This window comes from Loxodonta africana, chromosome 3 (assembly GCF_030014295.1).
Source record: "Loxodonta africana isolate mLoxAfr1 chromosome 3, mLoxAfr1.hap2, whole genome shotgun sequence".
Lineage (NCBI taxonomy): Eukaryota > Metazoa > Chordata > Mammalia > Proboscidea > Elephantidae > Loxodonta > Loxodonta africana.
The window spans coordinates 89,495,475-89,518,759 of NC_087344.1; the positions used below are offsets into that span (position 1 = coordinate 89,495,475).

Sequence of the window (23,285 nt, forward strand, 5' to 3'; positions counted from 1 at the left end):
GGATCCATTTTTTACTTAATTTTTGAATACGGTGTGAGGTAGTGGTGCAACTTCATTCTTTTGCATGTGGGTATATCTAATTGTCTCAGCACCATTTGTTGAAAAAAGACTATCCTTTCCCAATTGTCTAAGCACCCTTGTTGAAAATCAATTGACCATAAATGTAAAGGCTTACTTCTGGACTCTCAATTATATTCCATTGATCTATATGTCTTATGCCAGTACACACTGTCTTGATTACTGTTGTTGTTGTCGTTAGGTGCCGTTGAGTTGGCTCTTACTCATGGCCGGTACTGCGCCATCCTTATAATCGTTGTTATGCTTGAGCCCATTGTTGCAGCCACAGTGTCAGTACACCTTGTTGAGGGTCTTCCTCTTTCCCGCTGACCCTGTACTTTGTCAAGCATGGTATCCTTCTCCAGAGACTGATCCCTCCTGACAACATGTCCAAAGTATGTAAGACGCAGTTTTGCCATCCTAGCTTCTAAGGAGCATTCTGGTTGTACTTCTTCCAAGACAGATTTGTTTGTTCTTCTGGCAGTCCATGGTATAATCAATATTCTTCGCTAACACCATAATTCAAAGGCATCAATTCTTCTTCGGTCTTCCTTATTCATTGTCCAGCTTTCACATGCATATGAGGCAATTGAAAATACCATGCCTTGGGTCAGGTGCACCTTAGTCTTCAAGGTGACATCTTTGCTCTTCAACACTTTAAAGAGATCCTTTGCAGCAGATTTACCCAATGCAATGCATCTTTTGATTTCTTGACTGCTGCTTCCATGGGTGTTGATTGTGGATCCAAGTAAAATGAAATCCTTGACAACTTCAGTCTTTTCTCTGTTTATCATGATATTGCTCATTGGTCCAGTTGTGAGGATTTTTGTTTTGGGTTATGTTGAGGTGCAATCCATACTGAAGGCTGTGGTCTTTGATCTTCATTAGTAAGTGCTTCGAGTCCTCTTCACTTTCAGCAAGAAAGGTTCTGTCATCTGCATAACGCAGGTTGTTAATGAGTCTTCCTTCAATCCAGATGCTCCATTCTTCTTCATATAGTCCAGCTTCTCGGATTATTTGCTCAGCATACAGATTGAATAGGTATGGTGAAAGAATACAACCCTGGTGCACACCTTTCCTGACTTTAAACCATGCAGTATCCCCTTGATTACTGTAGCTTTGTGTTAAGTTTTGAAATCAGAAAGTATGAGTTCTCCAGGTTTATTCTTTTTCAAAATTATTTTGGCTATTCTGGGCCCCTTGAATTTCCACATGAAATTTAGGGCCTACTGAATCATCTACAAATAAACATGCTCTTATCTCTCCGAAGTTGAAAAATGTATCTTTAATTCTTTCTCCCTGGAAATGGCATCCTAACCTCTCTTCTTCAAGATAGGTAAAACTATTGAAAGAGTGTTCTACGTTGTCTATCCCTGTTCCTCTATCTTGCATTCACTACAACAGTTTTTTTTTTAATCTCCACGTTCCACTGAAACTTCTGGCAAGCCTCCAGTGATAGCTTTGTTGCTAAAACCAGTGGGTGTTTTTTCTCTCTTGATCTTAATGGAGCTGTCTGCAGCATTTGATGACATTGATTACTCTTTCTTTTAAAGCTTTAAAATAATAGTTTTATTATTTTTGAAGAGATGACAACATACTCTTAGCTTAAAAAAATATTTAAACAGTAGTGAAAGTTGTGCAGTAGAAAGGAGAAAATAAAGGTCCAATCTGAAATTCCCACCATCTGTTAGTATTTTGGAAAACTGCTTTCTTAGCCACTTTTTATGCTTAAATACTCACACACACACACACACACACACACACACACACATGCCTTACATAAATGGATTGATTTTATACATGATATTGTATAACCAAAAATCATTAAAATTTCCTGATAATTTGTTACACTATTTTGTATCGCATTTCTTCCAGTGGCAAAGTGAATAAAGTAAAACGTTTTTTCTTTATCATTACTTAATGAGATCTCTGTCATCTGGCTTTGGAAGATTGAATCCTATATAGTTAGTGATGCTAGAATAGAAGGTACCAGTAATGCTCAGTGGTGAAGACTAATATGGGGGCCCTTATTCAGGATTTCTTTTTTCTTCCAAGGAAGATTTTATTTAGCAAAATTATTTCTGTCAAGCAGATAAGCAGAGTAACATATTTAAAGGATTTAGTGATGCCAAATTCTTGAATAACCTTACACGAGATCGTTCTCTCTCTGTTCCAAAGCTTAGTGGCGTCTTCAAAAAAAAAAAAAAAAACCAAACCCATTGCCAGCCCGAGTCCAACTCATAACGACCCTATAGGTCAGAGTAGAACTGCCCCATAGGATTTCCGAGGAGTGCCTGGTGTATTCGAACTGCCGATCATTTGGTTAGCAGCTGTAGCACTTAACCACTTTGCCACTAGGGTTTCCAATGGCATCTTACTCATATATATATATATATATATATATATATATAATCAGGCATGGAGTTTATTATTATTTATATTTTATTTTTGATGAAAATATGCATAGCAGAACCCCCACTCCATTTCACAGTTTCTAGACATAACGATCAGTGACATTAGTCACATTCTTCACATTCTTCACGTTGTGTCAACATTCATGTTGTTTCTGTTCTATTTGTTTCATTCCCATTACCTTAAACTCCCTGTACCCCAACCTTCTCATCTATGCTTTAAAAGGACTCAATACTCAAGGGTGAGAATCTGTAGTTTAAAGCTAAACTATTACTTAGTTTAAAGGTGACTTTAGGGGATAGTTTCAAGGTTTGAAGAGTAACTCAGGGCCATAGCCTTGGGGACTCCTCCAGCCTCAATAGGTCCAGTAAATCTGAATTATTTAAGAATTTGAAGTTCTGTTCCACATTTTTCTCCCCTTCTCTCGAGATCTATCTATTGTGTCTCTGTTCAGAACGCCTGGTATTGGTAGCCGGGCACTACCTTGCCCAGAATTTTTGTCTTTGCTTTTCTTAGCCTGACTCTTGGCACTTGACTAGGTGCTGGATTCAGATTCAGCTAACTTCTAATGAGTTTTGCATCAGTTTTCTTTTTTTTAGTTTGGTAATTCTGTTTTTTTAATTTTTATTTTGCTTTAAATGAAAGTTTACAAATCACGTCAGTCTCTCATACAAAAATTTATATACACCTTGCTATATACTCCTAGTTGCTCTCCCTGTAATGAGACAGCACACTCCTTCTCTCCACTCTCTATTTTTGTGTCCATTCAGCCAGCTTCTGACGCCCTCTGCTCTCTTGTCTCCCCTCCAGACAGGAGCTGCCCATAGTCTCATGTGTTTACTTGATCCAAGAATCTCACTCCTCACCAGTATCATTTTCTATCCCAAAGTCCAGTCCAATCCCTGTCTGAAGAGTTGGCTTTAGGAATGGTTCCTTTCTTGGGCTAACAGAAGTTTTGGGGACCGTGATCTCTGGGGTCCTTCTAGTCTGAGTCAGCCCATTAAGTCTGGTCTTTTTACAAGAATTTGGGGTCTGCACCCCACTGCTCTCCTGCTTTCTCAGGGGTTCTCTGTTGTGTTCCCTGTCAGGGCAGTCATCGGTTGTAGCCGAGCACCATCTAGTTCTTCTGGTCTCAGGCTGATGCAGTTTCTGATTTATGTGGCCCTTTCTGTCTCTTGGGCTCATAATTACCTTGTCTTTGGTGTTCTTCATTCTCCTTTGGTGCAGGTGGGTTGAGACCAATTGATGCATCTTAGATGGCCACTTGCTAGCGTTTAAGACCCCAGACACCACTCTCCAAAGTGGGATTGCATCAGTTTTCTATTACCACATAACAAACCACCCTAAACTTAGTACGTGGTAGAAAACAGCAATAATCTTTGTTATCTTCCATGGTTCTGGGAGTAGTATAGACTCAGCTGCGCAGTACTGTTTAAGTTCAGCAAGTCACAGAGGCCCACACATGAATGAGGAAAGGGGACGTAGACTCTACCTCTTGTTGGGGGAGTGGCAGGGTTCTGAAAGAACATGTGGGATGGGAAATATTGTCGTAGCCATTTTTGGAAAATACAATCTTCCACAAACCTCTATTATACATCAGTCACTGTTTTAGGTATTTTCTAGACATTGTCAAACATATCGTCTCATTAAGCCTTACTGCCTCTCCTTTTTTTCCCCTGCTACCCCTGTAGTATATAAACCATCATCATGTCTTACGTGGTCTGTTGAAAAAAACCTCATAACTGTTCTCTGTTTCCATTTTTGCTCACTAAAATCCATTTTCTACTAGCCACCCAACTGAGCTTTAAAAAAAAAAAAAGAAGATTGTGTCACTCCCTTACATAAATTCCCTGGTGACTTTAGGAAAAATCCAAACTCTTTACTGTGACTTACAGGGCATTTGTGATTGACTTCTGTTTCTGTAGTTCTCCCTTTGCTGTCCACTCTCCATTCACTGTGGCTTTGTTCTATTTCTGAAGCATGGCAAACTTGTTCCTGCCTCAGGGCCTTTGCATAAGTTTTCTGGCTCATTGAACTAGTCTTAATCCAGGTCATAGCATGGCTGATTCCTTCTTGTCCTGCAGGTCTTCATTCAGATGTCACTGCTCGGAGAGGCTTTTTCATAACAACCTATCTGAAGCAGCTCTTACCCTCAGTCACTATTGCAATGATTTTGTTTCCTTTTTTCATGACATTTAAGTAAGCGCCATGAGAACAGAGACTGCAATCACTGTTGTAGATATTTTTTACATATTGCCAAACATAGTGTCTCATTAAGCTTCACTGTCTCTCCCATTTTTCCTTGCTGCCACTATAGTATATAAACCACTATCATGTTCTCGCCTCCTAACTGTTCTCTCTGTTTCAGTTTTTGCTCGCAAAAATCTGTTTTCTACTAGCTGCCCAAGTGAGCTTAAAAACAACAAAAAAGATCATGTTACCCACTTACACTGGCACTTAGTGGGTGCTCAATAAATATTTATGGAATGAACAATATTGTGAAGTAGTTGATATTCCCTTCATGTAATTAAGAAATTGAGACTTAAGAAGATCACACAGTCCTACTTGTATGATCAAGTCTTATAACTCCAAATTGAATGCTCTTTCTACCATAGGATTTTGGATTATGTTAGCAGTGATTAAAATGATGATAAACCCAAGTTATTACTAGTCTGCTGAGAAGTGATAATCTATCTCATTATCACAATGAAATGCACATTTTTCTGCATAGGCCTTTTTTTTTTTTATCTTCAGCAAGCTTTATTTTGCTTGAGTCAAGCAAAAGGAGTCAGCGGGGATCTAAGCCTCTCCAAAAGACTGACTCGAAAAGGGAAGCAAGGCTAAGGCTTATATGCATTCGGTGGAGACAATAGAGTAATGAATATTTAGTGGGCTTCTTTCAAGGGGTGGGTACTTCTCAGAATGGCAATGCATGTTAATTAGGTTGTGCGCGCATCTGGAATCCAAGATGGAACCTGCTGATGTTCAAGATGGAGTCCTCTTGGCAGCCCTTGACATCATTTATTATGGGATATAGTGCAAGCGCGCTGATCTTTGGCACTACATCACCATCTTCAGAGGGCTAAGGAAGGTTAAACAGCGGTCACACTTTGTTCTTCTGTGCATGTGGGAGTCTGTAAAGAGGGAAGGGACTAGAAAAACACTAGGAAGGAAATAGTAATTCACTGGTTGTTTCAGCTATATCTCATGTTGACAGGGTGTGGTTCCTGTTTACCCAACTTCTAGATGGTACTCTTTTAACAACTTTTTTGTTCCGCCAGCACAGTTAACCCTATCTGTCACAGTCCCCCCTGAGAGATTTCATACTCATGATTCTTTATGAGGGTGTAGGGGTGGAGGTCTCTTCTTCTGTAACTTCTTCAAGCTGACACCGGGTTGTTGTGCATAGGCCTTTTTAAAAGGTAATGTAAACTGCATTGATTAATCCTTAAAAAGTAAGGAATCCCTTTAAATCTAAGATGTAAAATAGGGACTTAACGTCATCCCTACTGTAATGCCAGGGATAAACAAAGGGCTCTGCCACTCCTGTTCCAATTTACTGAAAGCCTACTAGAAGGGCACGGGGGAGGGGGTGCAGATACTAAGCCTTAGAATGGGTTGAGTGATGGGTTTTATATATTCATATGGCATGAGCACAGGAAGATAGTGGCAACTTCTCAAAGAGAATTCTACCTTGAAATTTTAGTAACCCAGAAGGAAGAGTAAGTATAAATATCTGATAAGTAATATACATGATTAACCCACCGTTTTGTACTCTTTTTACCTCTTAACTTCTGCCTTCATTTATTTTTTTAGAAACCCATAAATTTTGAAGTAAAGTTTGACCTGATAAAGAAGGAGTGTTTTTAAATTTCCTTTTTTAGAAGTATTTTTTTCGTGGTTGTAAAAGTAAAATATGTTTGTTGTAGATCATTAACTTCTTAAGCCTTTGAAAGTACCTTAAACCCTTTGGCATAGCTATTGAATTTACGACTTACTTCCTTATTCTGTCTCATAATTCTACTTTCTTTTAGCACCAACATTTAGGAGAAATTCTTTAAGAAAATAATTTCTTACACAATTATATGGTTTCTTGTTCTGTTTGAATTTATAACAATATATTTCCTGTCTTGATATTCACATACTGTATTTCAAGTGCCTTTTTTAGCTAATCTAGTAACCATTTTTAAATTTCTTGCAAAAATCTGTTTTGAGTTTGAACCCCAAGTTTGACAAGGAGGTTTTGGAACATAGCCCCATTCTAAATTGAGACCTATAGTATGTGTCTTGGAACAAGGACTAAGAATCCAAAATTCCATGGTTCTAGCTGTTGTTATTGCTAACTAGACCATTTAATTTGTGTTATCATATCTTCTTTAGATTTTTCAAGTGGTCTTCTTGCTGCCTTTCTTTTTAATGAATTTCTTATTATTTTCAGCCTTGAGTCTTCCACATAAGGAAAATTGTCCTTGAGCATTTTTGATAATTTTTTTTTTTTTTGATAGAGATGTGAAATTGAGTGATTATAATGGATTAACTGGAAAAGTAGTTTATCATTTCAAAGTTTGGTGGGAGAAGTACTACTATTCATGGCCAAACCACCCAGAGTTTAGCACTCCCTCCATCATTTCCTTTAATCAACTTCTGTGGAAAAACAACAGTTATTTAGTCTTTTGGGCAGTATTTCAGAACAAAACAAAAATAGAAAATCTGCAATGAGGTCTAGCATATATTATTAATTATTAATTGCTGTAAATAATTTATAGAACTTAGGTTACTATTTAGTATTTAACATTTAACTTCAGAAAGGATGTAGCGACCCCAAATCATCATGTCTGTGCTTAAATGAACCGTGTGAAAATGGTTCTCTCCACTGATCTCTTGGCCTGAAATTCTGATTTGAAGAATCAGAAAAATTGTCCTTTTTAAGAAATAGGGAAAGACCTGGGACTTACAACATAATAGATTACTAAATCAAAGTACAAGTCCATATCTTTCACCTGGAATTCTGAAATATTTAAAGCTCTGAATTCTACAAGTTTTTTTCTTAGATTTATGATATACGCATTAGGAAGCAAAACCTGTCTTGAACCGATGTGTGACTACTTAAAGCCTTTATCACACTGCAGTTACTGATGAAGATCAAAGACTATAGCCTTCAGTGTGGGTTACACCTCAAAAGAAAGAAAACAAAAATCCTCACAGCTGAACCAATAAGCAACATCATGATAAACGGAGAAAATATTGAAGTCGTCAAGGATTTCATTTTAGTTGGATCCACAATCAATGCCTATGAAAGCAGCAGTCAGGAAATCAAAAAACGTATTGCCTTGGGCATATCTGCTGCAAAAGACTCCTTTAAGGTGTTGAAAAGCAAAGATGTCACTTTGAGGACTAGTGGGCGCCTGAACTAAGCCATAGGGTTTTCAGTCACGTCATATGCCTGCGAAAGCTGGACAGTGAATAAGGAAGACTGAAGATTTGGTGCTTTTGAATTATGGCGTTGGCGAATAACCTGTCTTGGAAGCAGCAACCAGAGAGCTCCTTAGAAGCGAGGATGGTAAGATTTTGTCTCCTGTACTTTGTACATGTTATCAGGAGAGACCAGTCCCTGGAAAAGGACACCATGCTTGGTAAGGTCAGTGAAAAAGAGGAAGACCTTCGATGAGATGAATTGACATAGTGGTTGCAACAATGGAATCAAAGATAGCAAGGATTGTGAGAGTGGCACAGGACCAGGCAGTGTTTTATTCTGTTGTACCTAGTATTGCTATGAGTTGGAACCAGCTCAACAGCACCTATCAACAACAAAAATCACATTTAGTTAAATATATATTGTACTGCAAAAATGTTCATACACTTAATTACAAAAATAATATGCTTGATTACCCAGACCCTGCTGAAGGTATGACATGGTTTATATATCATACGTATTACTTTCTAAAATTGTGAATTCCAAAACATATCCTACCTAAAGATCTCGGATAATGGATTGTGGACCTGTATTTTTGATCTTAGTGATGTAGGTGTTTGTATGCCAGAAATAATTCAGTCCCTTTGAGAGACTGCTGAGAGGCTTTACAGGGTGACATTTACTTGTTCACAAGGATTGCTGATTTGACACTCAGCTTTGTCGCTCAGAAAACTTGTAAAGGAGACTTAAATTATCCAGTCTCATAAAAAAAAAAATTTTTTTTTTTACTTTTTTTTCCCTATAGTGACTTTGGTATATGCATGGTCTTTGGAGTCAGACATGTGTTCAAATCTTATCTCTCCTGCTTACTATCTGTGAGTCCACGGACAAGTTTCCTAATCTTTCTGAGCCTTTGATTCTTTATTTATAAAATGCGTTTAAAAAAAAATACCTATATCTTAAGATCATTGTGAGAAATAAAATAGTGTTTAAAGCACTAGTATACTGTCTGGCATATAGTACCAAACCAACCCAAACCCACTGCTGTCAAGCTGATTCCAACTCATAGCGACCCTTATAGGACAGAGTAGAACTGCCCCATAGGGTTTCCAAGGCTGTAAATTTATTTATTTATTTATTAACTTTTATTGAGCTTCAAGTGAACGTTTACAAATCAAGTCAGTCTGTCACATATAAGTTTATATACATCTTACTCCTTACTCCCACTTGCTCTCCCCCTAATGAGTCAGCCCTTCCAGTCTCTCCTTTCGTGACAATTTTGCCAGCTTCCAACTCTCTCTATCCTCCCATCCCCCCTCCAGACAGGAGATGCCAACACAATCTCAAGTGTCCACCTGATATAATTAGCTCACTCTTCTTCAGCATCTCTCTCCTACCCACTGTCCAGTCCCTGTCATGAGTTGTCTTCGGGAATGGTTCCTCTCCTGGGCCAACAAAAGGTTTGGGGACCATGCCCGCTGGGATTCCTCTAGTCACAGTCAGACCATTAAGTATGGTCTTTTTATGAGAATTTGGGGTCTGCATCCCACTGTTCTCCTGCTCCCTCAGGGGTTCTCTGTTGTGCTCCCTGTCAGGGCAGTCATCGATTGTGGCCGGGCACCAACTAGTTCTTCTGGTCTCAGGATAATGTAGGTCTCTGGTTCATGTGGCCCTTTCTGTCTCTTGGGCTCTTAGTTGTCGTGTGACCTTGGTGTTCTTCATTCTCCTTTGATCCAGGTGGGTTGAGACCAAATGATGCATCTTAGATGGCCGCTTGTTAGCATTTAAGACCCCAGATGCCACATTTCAAAGTGGGATGCAGAATGTTTTCATAACAGAATTATTTTGCCAATTGACTTAGAAGTCCCCTTAAACCATGGTCCCCAAACCCCCGCCCTTGCTCCGCTGACCTTTGAAGCATTCATTTTATCCCGGAAACTTCTTTGCTTTTGGTCCAGTCCAATTGGGCTGACCTTCCATGTATTGAGTGTTGTCCTTCCCTTCACCTAAAGCAATTCTTATCTACTAATTAATCAGTAAAAAACCCCTCCCTCCCTCCCCGCCTCGTAACCACAAAAGTATGTGTTCTTCTCAGTTTATACTATTTCTCAAGATCTTATAATAGTGGTCTCATATTTGTCCTTTTGCCTCTGACTGATTTCCCTCAGCATAATGCCTTCCAGGTTCCTCCATGTTATGAAATGTTTCACAGATTGGTCACTGTTCTTTATCAATGCGTAGTATTCCATTGTGTGAATATACCACAGTTTATTTACCCATTCATCCGTTGATGGACACCTTGGTTGCTTCCAGCTTTTTGCTATTGTAAACAGTGCTGCAATAAACATGGGTGTGCATATATCTGTTTGTGTGAAGGCTCTTGTTTCTCTAGGGTATATTCCGAGGAGTGGAATTTCTGGGTTGTATGGTAGTTCTATTTCTAACTGTTTAAGATAACGCCAGATAGATTTCCAAAGTGGTTGTACCATTTTACATTCCCACCAGCAGTGTATAAGAGTTCCAATCTCTCCGCAGCCTCTCCAACATTTATTATTTTGTGTTTTTTGGATTAATGCCAGCCTTGTTGGAGTGAGATGGAATCTCATCATAGTTTTAATTTGCATTTCTCTAATGGCTAATGATCGAGAACATTTTCTCACGTGTCTGTTAGCTGCCTGAGTATCTTCTTTAGTGAAGTGTGTGTTCATTTCCTTTACCCACTTCTTGATTGGGTTGTTTGTCTTTTTGTGGTTGAGTTTTGACAGAATCACGTAGATTTTAGAGATCAGGCGCTGGTCGGAGATGTCATAGCTGAAAATTCTTTCCCAGTCTGTAGGTGGTCTTTTTACTCTTTTGGTGAAGTCTTTAGATGAGCATAGGTGTTTGATTTTTAGGAGCTCCCAGTTATCTGGTTTCTCTTCGTCATTTTTGGTAATGTTTTGTATTCTGTTTATGCCGCGTATTAGGGCTCCTAGGGTTGTCCCTATTTTTTCTTCCATGATCTTTATCATTTTAGTCTTTATGTTTAGGTCTTTGATCCACTTGGAGTTAGTTTTTGTGCTTGGTGTGAGGTATGGGTCCTGTTTCATTTTTTTGCAAATGGATATCCAATTATGCCAGCACCATTTGTTAAAAAGACTATCTTTTCCCCAATTAACTAACACTGGGCCTTTGTCAAATATCAGGTGCTCATATGTGAATGGATTTATATCTGGGTTCTCAATTCTGTTCCACTTGTCTATGTGCCTGTTGTTGTACCAATACCAGGCTGTTTTGACTACTGTGGCTGTATAATAGGTTCTGAAATCAGGTAGAGTGAGGCCTCCCACTTTCTTCTTCTTTTTCATTAATGCTTTGCTTATCCGAGGCTTCTTTCCCTTCCATATGAAGTTGGTGATTTGTTTCTCTATCACCTTAAAAAATGACATTGGAATTTGGATCGGAAGTGCATTGTATGTATAGATGGCTTTTGTTAGAATAGACATTTTTACTATGTTAAGTCTTCCTATCCATGAGCAAGGTATGTTTTTCCACTTAAGTAGGTCGTTTTTAATTTCTTGTAGTAGAGCTTTGTAGTTTTCTTTGTATAGGTCTTTTACATCCTTGGTAAGATTTATTCCTAAGTATTTTATTCCAAGGCTGTAAATTTTTCTGGAAGTACATTGCCTTGCCTCATCTTTCTCCCACAGAGCAGCTGGTGGGTTTGAACCACCGATCTTTCGGTTAGCAGTTGAATGTTTTAGCCACTTTGCTACCAGGGCTCCTTTTAGCATATAATAAGTGCTTAATAACTGTTAATTTTTGAAAAAGCTAAAGTTTATGACACTGTTTAACAAAGAAGATATTTAATATATGTAGCTTATGATCGCTATTATATAAACTAGTATCCGAATTTACTAATTCATAATGGCATATATAACTGTTAAGAAGACTGTGTTGTTTGCGGCCATCAAGTTGGTTCCAACTCAACAGAATGAAACACTGCCTGGTCCTGTGCCAACCTCACAATCATTGCTAGGTTTGAGCCCATTGTTGACAGGCACTGTGTCAATCTATCTCACTGAGGGTCTTCCTCTTTTTCTTTGATCCTCGACTTTACCGAGCATGATGTCTTCCAGGGACTGGTCCCTCCCAAGAACATGTCCAAAGTATGTGAGATGAAGTCTCTCCATCCTCGCTTTTAAGGAGCATTCTCGCTGTACATCCTCCAAGACAGACTTGTTTGTTCTTCTGGCAGTCCATGGTATCTTCACTATTATTTGCCAACACCGTAATTTAAAGCCATCAAATCTTCAGTATTCCTTATTCATTGTCTTTGCATAGTCGATAAAACACAGGTAAACATTTTTCTGGTATTCTTTGCTTTCAGCCAAGATGCATCTGACATAAGCAGTGATACCCCTTGTTCCACATCCTCTTTGGAACCTGGCTTGAGTTCCTGGCATTCCCTGTCTGTTTAGGGCTGTAACCATTGTTGAATTATGTTCAGCAAAATTTTACTTTGTGTGATATTAATGATATTGTTCGATAGTTTCCATGTTGTATTGGATTACCTTTCTTTGGAATAAGCACAAATATAGATCTCTTCCAGTTGGTTGGCCAGGTAGCTGGCTTCCAAATTTGTTGGCATAGTGAGCATCTCCCAACACTGTGGTAGTTTGTTGAAAATCTCAGTTGGTATTCTGTCAATTCTTGGAGCCTTGTTTTTCGCCAGTGCCTTCAGTGCAGTTTGGACTTCTTTCCTTGGTACCATCAGTTCCTGATCATATGCTACCTCCTGAAATGGTTGAACGTCAACCAGTTCTTTTTGGTACAGTGACTTTGTGTATTCCTTCCATCTTCTTTTGATGCTTCCTGCATCATTCAATATTTTGCCAGTAGAATCCTTCAGTATTACCACTTGAGGCTTGACTTTTTTCTTCAGCTCTTTCAGCTTGACAAATTTCGAGGATGTTCTTTCCTTTTGGTTTTCTAACTCCAGGTCTTTGTACATTTTTTATAATACTGTACTTCGTCTTCTCAAGCTGCCCTTTGAAATCTTCTGTTCAGCTCTTTCACTTATCATCTCTTGCGTTTGCTTTAGCTACTGAGCATTTCAAGATCAAGTTTTAGAGTCTCTTCTGACATCCACTTTGGTCTTTTTTTTTTCTTAGTGACTTTTGTTTTCTTCAAATATGATGTTCTTGATGTCATCCCGCAACTCATCTGGTCTTCAGTCATTAGTGTTCAGTGTGTCAAATCTATTCTTGAGATGGTCTCTAAATGCAGGTGGGATATACTCAAGGTTGTACTTTGGCTCTTGTGGACTTGTTTTAGTTTTATTCAGCTTCAGCTTGAACTTGCATATGACCAATTGATGGTCTGTTCCACAGCCATTCCCTGGCCTTGTACTGACTGATGATATTGAGCTTCTCCATCGTCTCTTTCCACGGATGTAATTGCTTTGATTCCTGTGTATCCCATCTCGCAAGGTCCATGTGTTTAGTTGCTGTTTATGTTGTTGAAGAAAGGTATTTGCAATGAAGAAGTCGTTGGTCTGTAAAATTCCATCATGTGATCTCCGGTATCATTTTCTATCACCTAGGCCATATTTTAACTACCGATCCTTCTTTGTTTCCAACTTTCACATTCCAATCACCAGTAATTATTAATGCATCTTGATTGCATGTTTGATCGATTTCAGACTGCACAAGTTGGTAAAAAGCTTCAGTTTCTTCATCTTGTGCCTTAGTGGTTGGTGTGTAAATTTCAGTAATAGTCATTGTTATGGATTGAATTGTGTCCCCCAAAAATGTGTGTCAACTTGGCTAGGCCATGATTCCTAGTATTGTGTGATTGTCTACCATTTTATCATCTGATGTGATTTTCCTTTGTGTTGTAAATCCTACCTCTAAAATGATCAATACCATAGACATTAGTGAGCTGACCAGAGGCAGGATTAGAGGCAGTTAATGATTAGAAGCAGTTATGTTAATGAGGCAGGTCTCAATCTACAAGCTTAGATTGTGTCTTAAATCAGCCTCTTTTGAGATATAAGCAGAGAGACATGGGGACCTCATACCACCAAGAAACAAGAGCCAAGAGTATAGTACATCCTTTGGATGTGGAGTCCCTGCTCTACAAAGCTCCTCAACCAGGGAAGATTGATGACAAGGACCTTCCCCCAGAGCCAACAGTGAGAGAAAGGCTTCCCCTGGAGCTGGCACCCTGAATTCGGACTTCTAGCCTCCTAGACTGTGAGAGTATAAATTTCTGTCTGTTAAAGCCATCCACTTATGGTATTTCTGTTATAGCAGCACTAGAGAACTAAGACAGTCATATCAGCTGGTCTTCCTTGTAAACACAACCCAGTCTTCCTTGTAGGCATGTGGATATGGATATTATCCTATCACTGACGTTGTATTTCGGGATAGATCTTGAAATGTTCATGATGAATGCGATGCCGTTCCTCTACAATTTGTCATTCTTGGCATGGTAGGCCACGTGATTGTCTGACTCAAAATAGGCAATACCAGTCCATTTCAGCTCACTCATGCCTAGGGTACTGATCTTCAAGCGTTCCATTTGATCTTTGACAACTTCTGATTTTTCTTGATACCAAACCAAACCCACTGCCGTCGAGTCGATTCCGACTCATAGTGACCCTACAGGACAGAGTAGAACTGCCTGATAGAGTTTCCAAGGAGCGCCTGGAGGATTTGAACTGCCGACCTCTTGGGTAGCAGCCGTAGCACTTAACCACTACGCCACCAGTGTTTCCTTTTTTGATACATACTTTGTATATTCCACATTCTGATTATTAATGGATGTTTGCAGCTGTCTTTTCTCATTTTGAGTTGTGCCACATCAGCAAATGAAGGTTCTGAAAGCTTTGTTCCATCCGCGTCATTAAGATTGACTCTACTTTGAAGAGGCAGCTCTTCCCCAGTCATATTTGGAATGTCTTCCAACCTGAGGGGCTTATTTGGCCACTGTATCAGACAGTGTTCCGTAGCTATCCACAAGGTTTTCACTGGCCAACTTTTTTCAGAAGTAGCTCGCCAGGTCATTCTTCCCAGTCTGTCTTAGTCTGGAAGCTCCATTGAAACCCATCTACCATGGGTGACCCTGCTGGTATTTGAAATGCCTGTGGCATAGTTGCCAGCATCACAGAACATGCAAGCCACCACAGTATGACAAGGTGACAGATGAGTGGTGGAAGAAGACTGTACGGTTAGGTTATTTGGTTAGTACATTCATTCTCTGAAGGCATACCATCTAGGATGCCAAATTTATAAGTAGAAGCAGGCCACGGGAAATTAGTTATGTGGCATAGGTATTTAATGGCATCAGATGTTGCTATCAAAATGCAATAATTTCTCTTTGTTATAGATATATTTATCACCAGAGCTGAACAGATTTAGAGTTTGTGTCAGCAAAACTTTTGTCACAGCCTTTTGGCTCTGTTAATACTTTCTGACCCCTACATGTCTGTCAGTTTTTCGTACTGTGGGGGCTTGCGTGTTGCTGTGATGCTGGAAGCTATGCCGCTGGTATTCAGATACCAGCAGGGTCACCCATGGAGGACAGGTTTCAGCTGAGCTTCCAGACTAAGACAGACTAGGAAGAAGCACCCAGCAGTCTACTTCTGAAAAGCACTAGCCAGTGAAAGCCTTATGAATAGCAGCAGAACATTGTCTGATACAGTGCTGGAAGATGAGCCCCCCAGGTTGTAAGGCGCTCAAAAGATGCCTGGGGAAGAGCTGCCTCCTCAAAGTAAAGTCGACCTTAATGACGTGGATGGAGTAAAGCTTTCGGGACCTTCATTTGCTGATGTGGTATGACTCAAAATGAGAAGAAGTAGCTGCAAACATCCATTAATAATCAGAACTTAGAATGTATGAAGTATGAATCTAGGAAAATTAGAGATTGTCAAAAATGAAATGGAACATGTAAACATCGATATCCTAGGCATTAGTGAACTGAAATGGACTGGTATTGGCCATTTTGAATCAGACAATCATATAGTCTACTATGCTGGGAATGACATCTTGAAGAGGAATGGTGTTGCATTCATCATCAAAAAGAACATTTCAAGATCTATCCTGAAGTACAATGCTGTCAGTGATAGGATAATATCCATACGGGCACAAGGAAGACCAGTTAATACTACTATTATTCAAATATATGCATCAACCACTAGGGCCAAAGATGAAGAAATAGAAGATTTTTATCAGCTGCTGCAGTCTGAAATTGATCAAACATGCAATCAAGATGCGTTGATAATTACTGGTGATTTTAATGTGAAAGTTGGAAACAAAGAAGAAGGATCAGTAGTTGGAAAATATGGCCTTGGTGACAGAAACAATGCTGGAGATTGAATGATAGAATTTTGCAAGACCAACAACTTCTTCATTGCAAATATGTTCTTTCACCAGCATAAACAGCAACTATACACATGGACCTCGCCGGATGGAAGACACAGAAATCAAACTGACTACATCTGTGGAAAGAGACAATGGAAAAGCTCAATATCATCAGTCACAACAAGGCCAGGGGCCGACTCTGGAACAGACTACCTGTTGCTCATATGCAAGTTCAAGCTGAAACTGAAGCAAATCAGAGCAAGCCCACGAGAGCCAATATATGACCTTGAGTATATCCCACCTGAATTTAGAGACCATCTCAAGAACAAACTTGACGCATTGAACACTGGTGACCGAAGACCAGATGAGTTTTGGAATGACATCAAGGACATCATCCATGAAGAAAGCAAGAGGTCATTGGAAAGATGGGAAAGAAAGAAAGAAAAGACCAAGATGGATGTTGGAGGAGACTCTGAAACTTGCTCTTGAACGTCAAGCAGCTAAAGCAAAAGGAAGAATTGATGAAGTAAAAGAACTGAACAGAATATTTCAAAGGGCGGCTCGAGTAGACAAAGTAAAGTATTATAATGACATGTACAAAGACCTGGAAATGGAAAACCAAAAGGGAAGAACACACTCGGCGTTTCTCAGGCTGAAAGAACTGAAGAAAAAATTTAAGCCTCGAGCTGCAACAGTGAGGGATTCTATGGGAAAAATATTAAATGACGTAGGAAGCATCAAAAGTAGATGGAAGGAATACATAGAGTCATTATACCAAAAAGAATTAGTTGATGTTCAACCGTTTCAAGAGGTATCATATGATCAGGAACCGATGGTACTGAAGGAAGAAGTCCAAGCTGCTCTGAAGGCATTGGCGAAAAACGAGGCTCCAGGAATTGATGGAATATCAATTGAGATGTTTCAACAAACGGATGCAGTACTGGAGGTGCTCACTTGTCTATGCCACGAAATATGAAAGACAGCCTTCTGGCCAACTGACTGGAAGAGATCCGTATTTATGCCTATTCCCAAGAAAGGTGATCCAACTGAATGAGGAAATTATAGAACAATATCATTAATATCACATGCAAGCAAAATTTTGCTGAAGATCATTCAAAAATGGCTGTAGCAGTATATCGACAGGGAACTGCCAGAAATTCAGGCCAGTTTCAGAAGAGGACGTGGAACCAGGGTTATCATTACTGATGTCAGATGGATCCTGGCTGAAAGCAGAGAATACCAGAAGGATGTTTACCTGTGTTTTATTGACTATGCAAAGGCATTTGACTGTGTGGATCATAACAAATTATGGATAACATTGGGAAGAATGGGAATTCCAGAACACTTAAGCGTGGTCATGAGGAACCTTTACATAGATCAAGAGGCAGCTGTTCACACAGAACAAGGGGATAGTGCATGGTTTAAAGTCAGGAAAGGTGTGCCTGAGGGTTGTATTCTTTCACCATACTTATTCAATCTGTATGCTGAGCAAATAATCCGAGAAGCTGGACTATATGAAGAAGAACGGGGCATCAGGATAGGAGGAAGACTCATTAACAACCTGCGCTATGCAGATGACAGAACCTTCCTTGCTGAAAGTGAAGAGGACTCGAAGCACTTACTAATGAAGATCAAAGACCACAGCCTTCAGTATGGATTGCACCTCAACATAACCCAAAACAAAAATCCTCACAACTGGACCAATGAGCAACATCATGATAAACAGAGAAAAGATTGAAATTGTCAAGGATTTCATTTTACTTGGATCCATAATCAACACCCATGGAAGCAGCAGTCAAGAAATCAAAAGATTCATTGCATTGGGTAAATCTGCTGCAAAGGACCTCTTCAAAGTGTTGAAAAGCAAAGATGTCACTTTGAAGACTAAGGTGCGGCTGTCCCAAGGCATCGTATTTTCAATCGCATCATGGGCATGTGAAAGCTGGACAATGAATAAGGAAGACTGAAGAAGAATTGATGCCTTTGAATTATGGTGTTGGCGAAGAATATTGAATATACCATGGACTGCCAAAAGAACGAACGAATCTGTCTTAGAAGAAGTACAGCCAGGATGCTCCTTAGAAGCAAGGATGGCAAAACTGCATCTTACATACTTTGGACATGTCATCAGGAGGGATCAGTCTCTGGAGAAGGACATCATGCTTGACAAAGTACAGGGTCAGCGGGAAAGAGGAAGACCCTCAACGAGGTGGATTGACACCATGGCTGCAGCAATGGGCTGAAGCATAACAACGATTGTAGGGATGGTGCAGGACTGGGCAGTGTTTCTTTCTGTTATGCATAGGGTTGCTATGAGTCAGAACCGACTGGAGGGCATATAACAACAATACTTTCTGATACCGACATTCTGACTTCTAAGCTATTCCATCTCTTAAAGGTGATCTTGTATATCTCTGTTCTCTCTAAGGGAGGGTAGCCTTATTCTCAGTTCTTTGAGAGACCCGTGACATCACTGTCACCTGTGTATTGATTATATGTACTTTCATAAGGCTGTACCTGTTGAGTAAATAGGCAACAAATCTGCTGAAAATGAGGCAGTCTGTAACTGGGGGGAAGGGAATGAGGGAGTTATTGATAATAATTTAAGGGGTGATTGATGGGGACAATTCTTCCACTGTTGTGGGTCTGTGATTGAAAAGAGTTTTTGTTGGTCCAGCATTCTGGCAGAAGGGTTACAGTTTTAGGCTAGTTAGTGCTCACAAAGCAGTAACTAGTGAAGGCTCTCTGGTATAATATATCAGGATGGCTTGGAGGCTGTGCCTTTCAAAGAAAGGAGGCCACAGTAGTGGGTGTTGTTGCTGTCATTTCTATTTTGAAATTGTTATGAGCAGTGCATCTGTGTGGTATTCTGGCAAGTACTGTTTATTTATTTACTTCTGCCACCATCTGTCTGTCAATTTGTTTTACTGTGGTGGTTTGTATGTTTCTTTGATGCTGGAAGCTATGCCACCAATATTTCAAATACCAGCAGAGTCATTTGTGGTTTTCAGATTTCAGTGGAGCTTCCAGACTAAGAGAGACTAGAAAGAAAGGCCTGGCAATCTATATCTGAAAATTAACCAATGAAAACCTTATGGATGCACAACAGAACATTGTCCAACTCGCTTGCTTTGGACACATCATTAGGAAGGATCAGTTGCTGGAGGAGAATATCGCATTTGGTAAAGTAGAAGTAGACTGGAACTGCTAACCTTTCAGTTAGCAGCTGAGTGCTTAACCATTTGTGACATTCAGACTCCTTTCTACTGTATGTTGTTGTAGTGTGCCTTTGAGTCGATTCTGACTCAAAGTAACCCTATAGGACAGTGTAGAACTGCCCCATAGGGTTTCCTGAGCTGTGACCTTTATGGGAGCAGATCGTCAGGTCTTTTCTCCTGAGGAGCCACTACTGGGTTTGATGGTAGGAGACATGCCTGACAGAAGTTATGGCCAGATGAGAATAGGGTTAGCTTTGTTGTTGTTAGGTGCCGTTGAGTCGATTCCGACTCATATCGACCCTGTGCGCAACAGAATGAAACACTGCCTGGTCCTGAGCCATCCTTACGATCGTTGTTATGCTCGAGCTCATTGTTGCAGCCACTGTGTCAATCCACCTTGTTGAGGGTCTTCCTCTTTTCCGCTGACCCTGTACTCTGCCAAGCATGATGTCCTTCTCCAGGGACTGATCCCTCCTGACAACATGTCCAAAGTATGTAAGACGCAGTTTTGCCATCCTTGCTTCTAAGGAGCATTCTGGCTGTACTTCTTCTAAGACAGATTTGTTCGTTCTTTTGGCAGTCCATGGTATATTCAATATTCTTCGCCAACACCACAATTCAAAGGCGTCAGCTCTTCTTCTGTCTTCCTTATTCATGTCCATCTTTCACATGCACATGATGCGATTGAAAATACCATGCCTTGGGTCAGGCGCACCTTAGTCTTCAAAGTGACATCTTTGCTTTTCAACACTTTGAAGAGGTCCTTTGCAGCAGGTTTACCCAATGCAATGCATCTTTTGATTTCTTGACTGCTGCTTCCATGGGTGTTGATTGTGGATCCAAGTAAAATGAAATCCTTGACAACTTCAATCTTTTCTCCGTTAATAATGATGTTGCTTAGGTTTAGTAAAATGATTAGAGGATTTGTTTGCTATATTTAAGGTAGAGGCAGGAAGGGGCATAAACCTTGTACTGTCTGTATGCCAGGCCAATGCTAAGCGATTGATTTACATTAACTTAGTAATTGTAATGATCCTATGAGAGCAGGTGATGCCCTCATTTTACAAAGAAGGGAACTGAAGCTGAAAAAATTTAAGTGCCACCCTGCTAGCATGTTGGCAGGGCTTGAATTCAAAACCTTACTTCTCCCACTTGAAAACCTATGTTATTTCATTACATTTGCTTATCTATAGGATAATAAAAGGTGTGTATTTATGGTTATAAATTTTTTTCTAAAATTGTACTTCCTTTTTGTGAAGCATACTCCTGAGGGATTGAAACGACTTTGTAAATTTAAAATATTTCACGTGAACATATCTATAGTTCTAGAAGCCTAAAGGCAGACAATTTTGAGCTTTTCTTAATTTATATTACTTTGAAATGTATGCAGCCTGTATCTCCTTCTGAAGATGTTTTTTTCTTTTTTATAATTTATTTTTATTGTTGAGAATATACCCAGCAGAACATACATCAATTGAACAGTTTCTACTGTACAATTCAGTGACACGGATTGCATTTCGCTGAGCAGCCATTCTCACTCTGCTTTTCCAAGTTCTTCTTCTTCCATTAACATAAACTCACTGCCCCCTAAATTTATTCTGAAGATGTTTTTTATGTGAAACACTGAAGTTGAGTTAAAGTTATAAAATATAGCTACAGTGTAACAGGAAACCCTGGTTGCGTAATGGTTAAGAGCCACAGCTGCTAGCCAAAAGGTAAAGCAGTTCGAATGTACCAGGCGCTTCTTGGAAACCCTATGGGGCAGTTCTGGTCTGTCCTACAGGGTCTCTGTGAGTTGGAATCAACTTGATAGTAGTGGGTGTTTTGGTTTTACAGTGTAACAAATCAAGAGGCCCTACTTGTTAACCCTGCTGTGAGAGGCATTAAACATTAAACAGATTTAAGACAGATATTCAGCTGAATAGTTCTCAGTACATTTTTAAAATTACCTTTTCCTAGGGATTTAAAAAATAACAGGTCAACCACTGTACGTGATGAGATCATTATGTGCTGTTCTCTTGAGAATGTGAGTCACTCCTTATTGCTGTCATCATGCTGTTCTGATTTGGAATCTTTTATTTTTGTTAGACTGGTTTCCAGATACCTATTTCAGAACCGATTTCAAATGTCATGCTTTACAACAAATTTTGCTTGACTCTAATTCTCAGATGAAAGAATTTTTTTTCTTCTTCCAACTGCAGATTGATAGATCAGCAGGTTTAGTTAAAAGTAAAATTCAAGAGCATCCTTCAGTGATTATTGGCTTGTACACAACACATTTTAGATAGCACTGGTGGTTGAAGTTGTATTATTTTTCTACTTAATTCTTATTTACCGGTGGCTTCACTGATAGCTTCTTGATGGATTGCAAGGATTATAATCAAGCAGCATGATTTTTGTCTAAAGTGACACCTGTTCACTTTTAACTAGCATGTGGATTTGTACTTTGGTGTATATGTGTGCGTGCAGTTAGGGATAAAACGTCTGCCACTCAGTATAATAATGACTTAAAAACAATAAAATTCCTATTTCTTTCAGAATCTCTGTAAGGTAGATGACTGCTGCTCTTCTTTTGTGGAAAGGAAAATTAAAGGAAGATGATACGATTTGTCAACTAGGTTAAACTTTGAATTTCTCCTTGATTTTGTTAGTTTGCTGGACATTTTGCCTTTTTCTCTAAAGGGGGAGGGAGAGAGAGAGGGAGACAGACGGGGGCGGGGGTGCGGAGAGAGATGGTGATGGTGACCATAACCATCCAGTGCTCTGCGTTAGGTTCAGATGCACAGGAGAAGACAAGCTAGAGAGCTCAGGCAACAAACAAAAAAGCAAGCAAGCGACAACCATGACTAGCATTGTCCGTTAGTTGCCAGCTAACTGCTTTACATACCTCGTCTCGTGAGTTCTTCCGACAGCTCTGTTTCCCCGTTTCACACAGGAAGACTCGTGCTCAGCTAGGGGCCTCTGTGTGACTTGTCTGAGGTCACACCTGGCACAGCCAGGATTCAGAGTTTGGCAGGGGGACTTCAGAGCCAGTGCTTTACCGCCTACTGTTTCACCCTGCTTATTTCACAGAAAGGGATGGGAGAGGAGCCCATAACAAGTACCTGGTGGTTTCTGGGTGGTCAGGAGGTTATTGCTGTGGACAACTGAGGGTAAAGAGAGAGACTCGGAGGGAACAGTTAGAGGGGTAGTGGGAAGAACCGGGACGGAGAGTTTTGAGAAGGATTAAGACCAGTGTCAAATGAGACCAAAAGGTCTTTATAAGGTTATTTACTCTACAGTTAGCAAAAAGGTTTTGTTTTTGTTTTTTCTTTTTGGCTGCTTAACCCCATCCTAGATTCCTTTTCCCCAGGAACGCATGAATGTGCTCTTACATTATCAGTACTGTTGGCTTGTTAGGCTCTGTTCCTTGGCTCCCTGGGAGCAGCAGTCAGTGCCAAGGTAAATATTTATTTCTAGATCCACAGAATGAATTGATTTTCACATTGGCGTGTACTGAAGAAAATCCAGACGTCCTGAGGTGTTTGCTACCTAGAGCTGTTCATGCAGTGTTAGTTAGAATGTTACGGTATCAGCATTCCTTAGAAGTTTCTTGGGGGAAAAAATTACTGGCTTTAAAAAAGGTAAGTGTAAAGCAGGTATGAAGATGGTAGTATAAAGGACAGAGGTTCTTTTCCTTTTGAGACAAACTTAACAGGCTTAATAACAGCCTATTATTAAGTTAGGAAACTTTATTTGTCCATGGGCAACTAATTTAGCAGTTCTACTTTAGTTTTTTAGCCAACATAATGGAAATAATAGCAGAAGCTTCAGATTACTGGCTATTGAGTAATAGTATAT

The 23,285-nt window shown here is 39.8% G+C and overlaps 1 protein-coding gene and 1 long non-coding RNA gene across 9 annotated transcripts in view; both read left to right on the forward strand.

The window, feature by feature from the left end:
- Positions 1-23,285, forward strand: part of OSBPL9 (oxysterol binding protein like 9) — a 176,605-nt gene that overhangs the window by 13,426 nt on the left and 139,894 nt on the right. The window lies entirely within an intron of this gene.
- The window catches only part of LOC135230731 (uncharacterized), a 42,737-nt gene that overhangs the window by 12,889 nt on the left and 6,563 nt on the right, over positions 1-23,285 (forward strand). Inside the window, exon 2 of the long non-coding RNA XR_010321393.1 lies at positions 1-23,285. This exon is cut by the window's left edge and continues 12,213 nt beyond it; it is cut by the window's right edge and continues 6,563 nt beyond it. This is a non-coding gene — a long non-coding RNA (uncharacterized LOC135230731).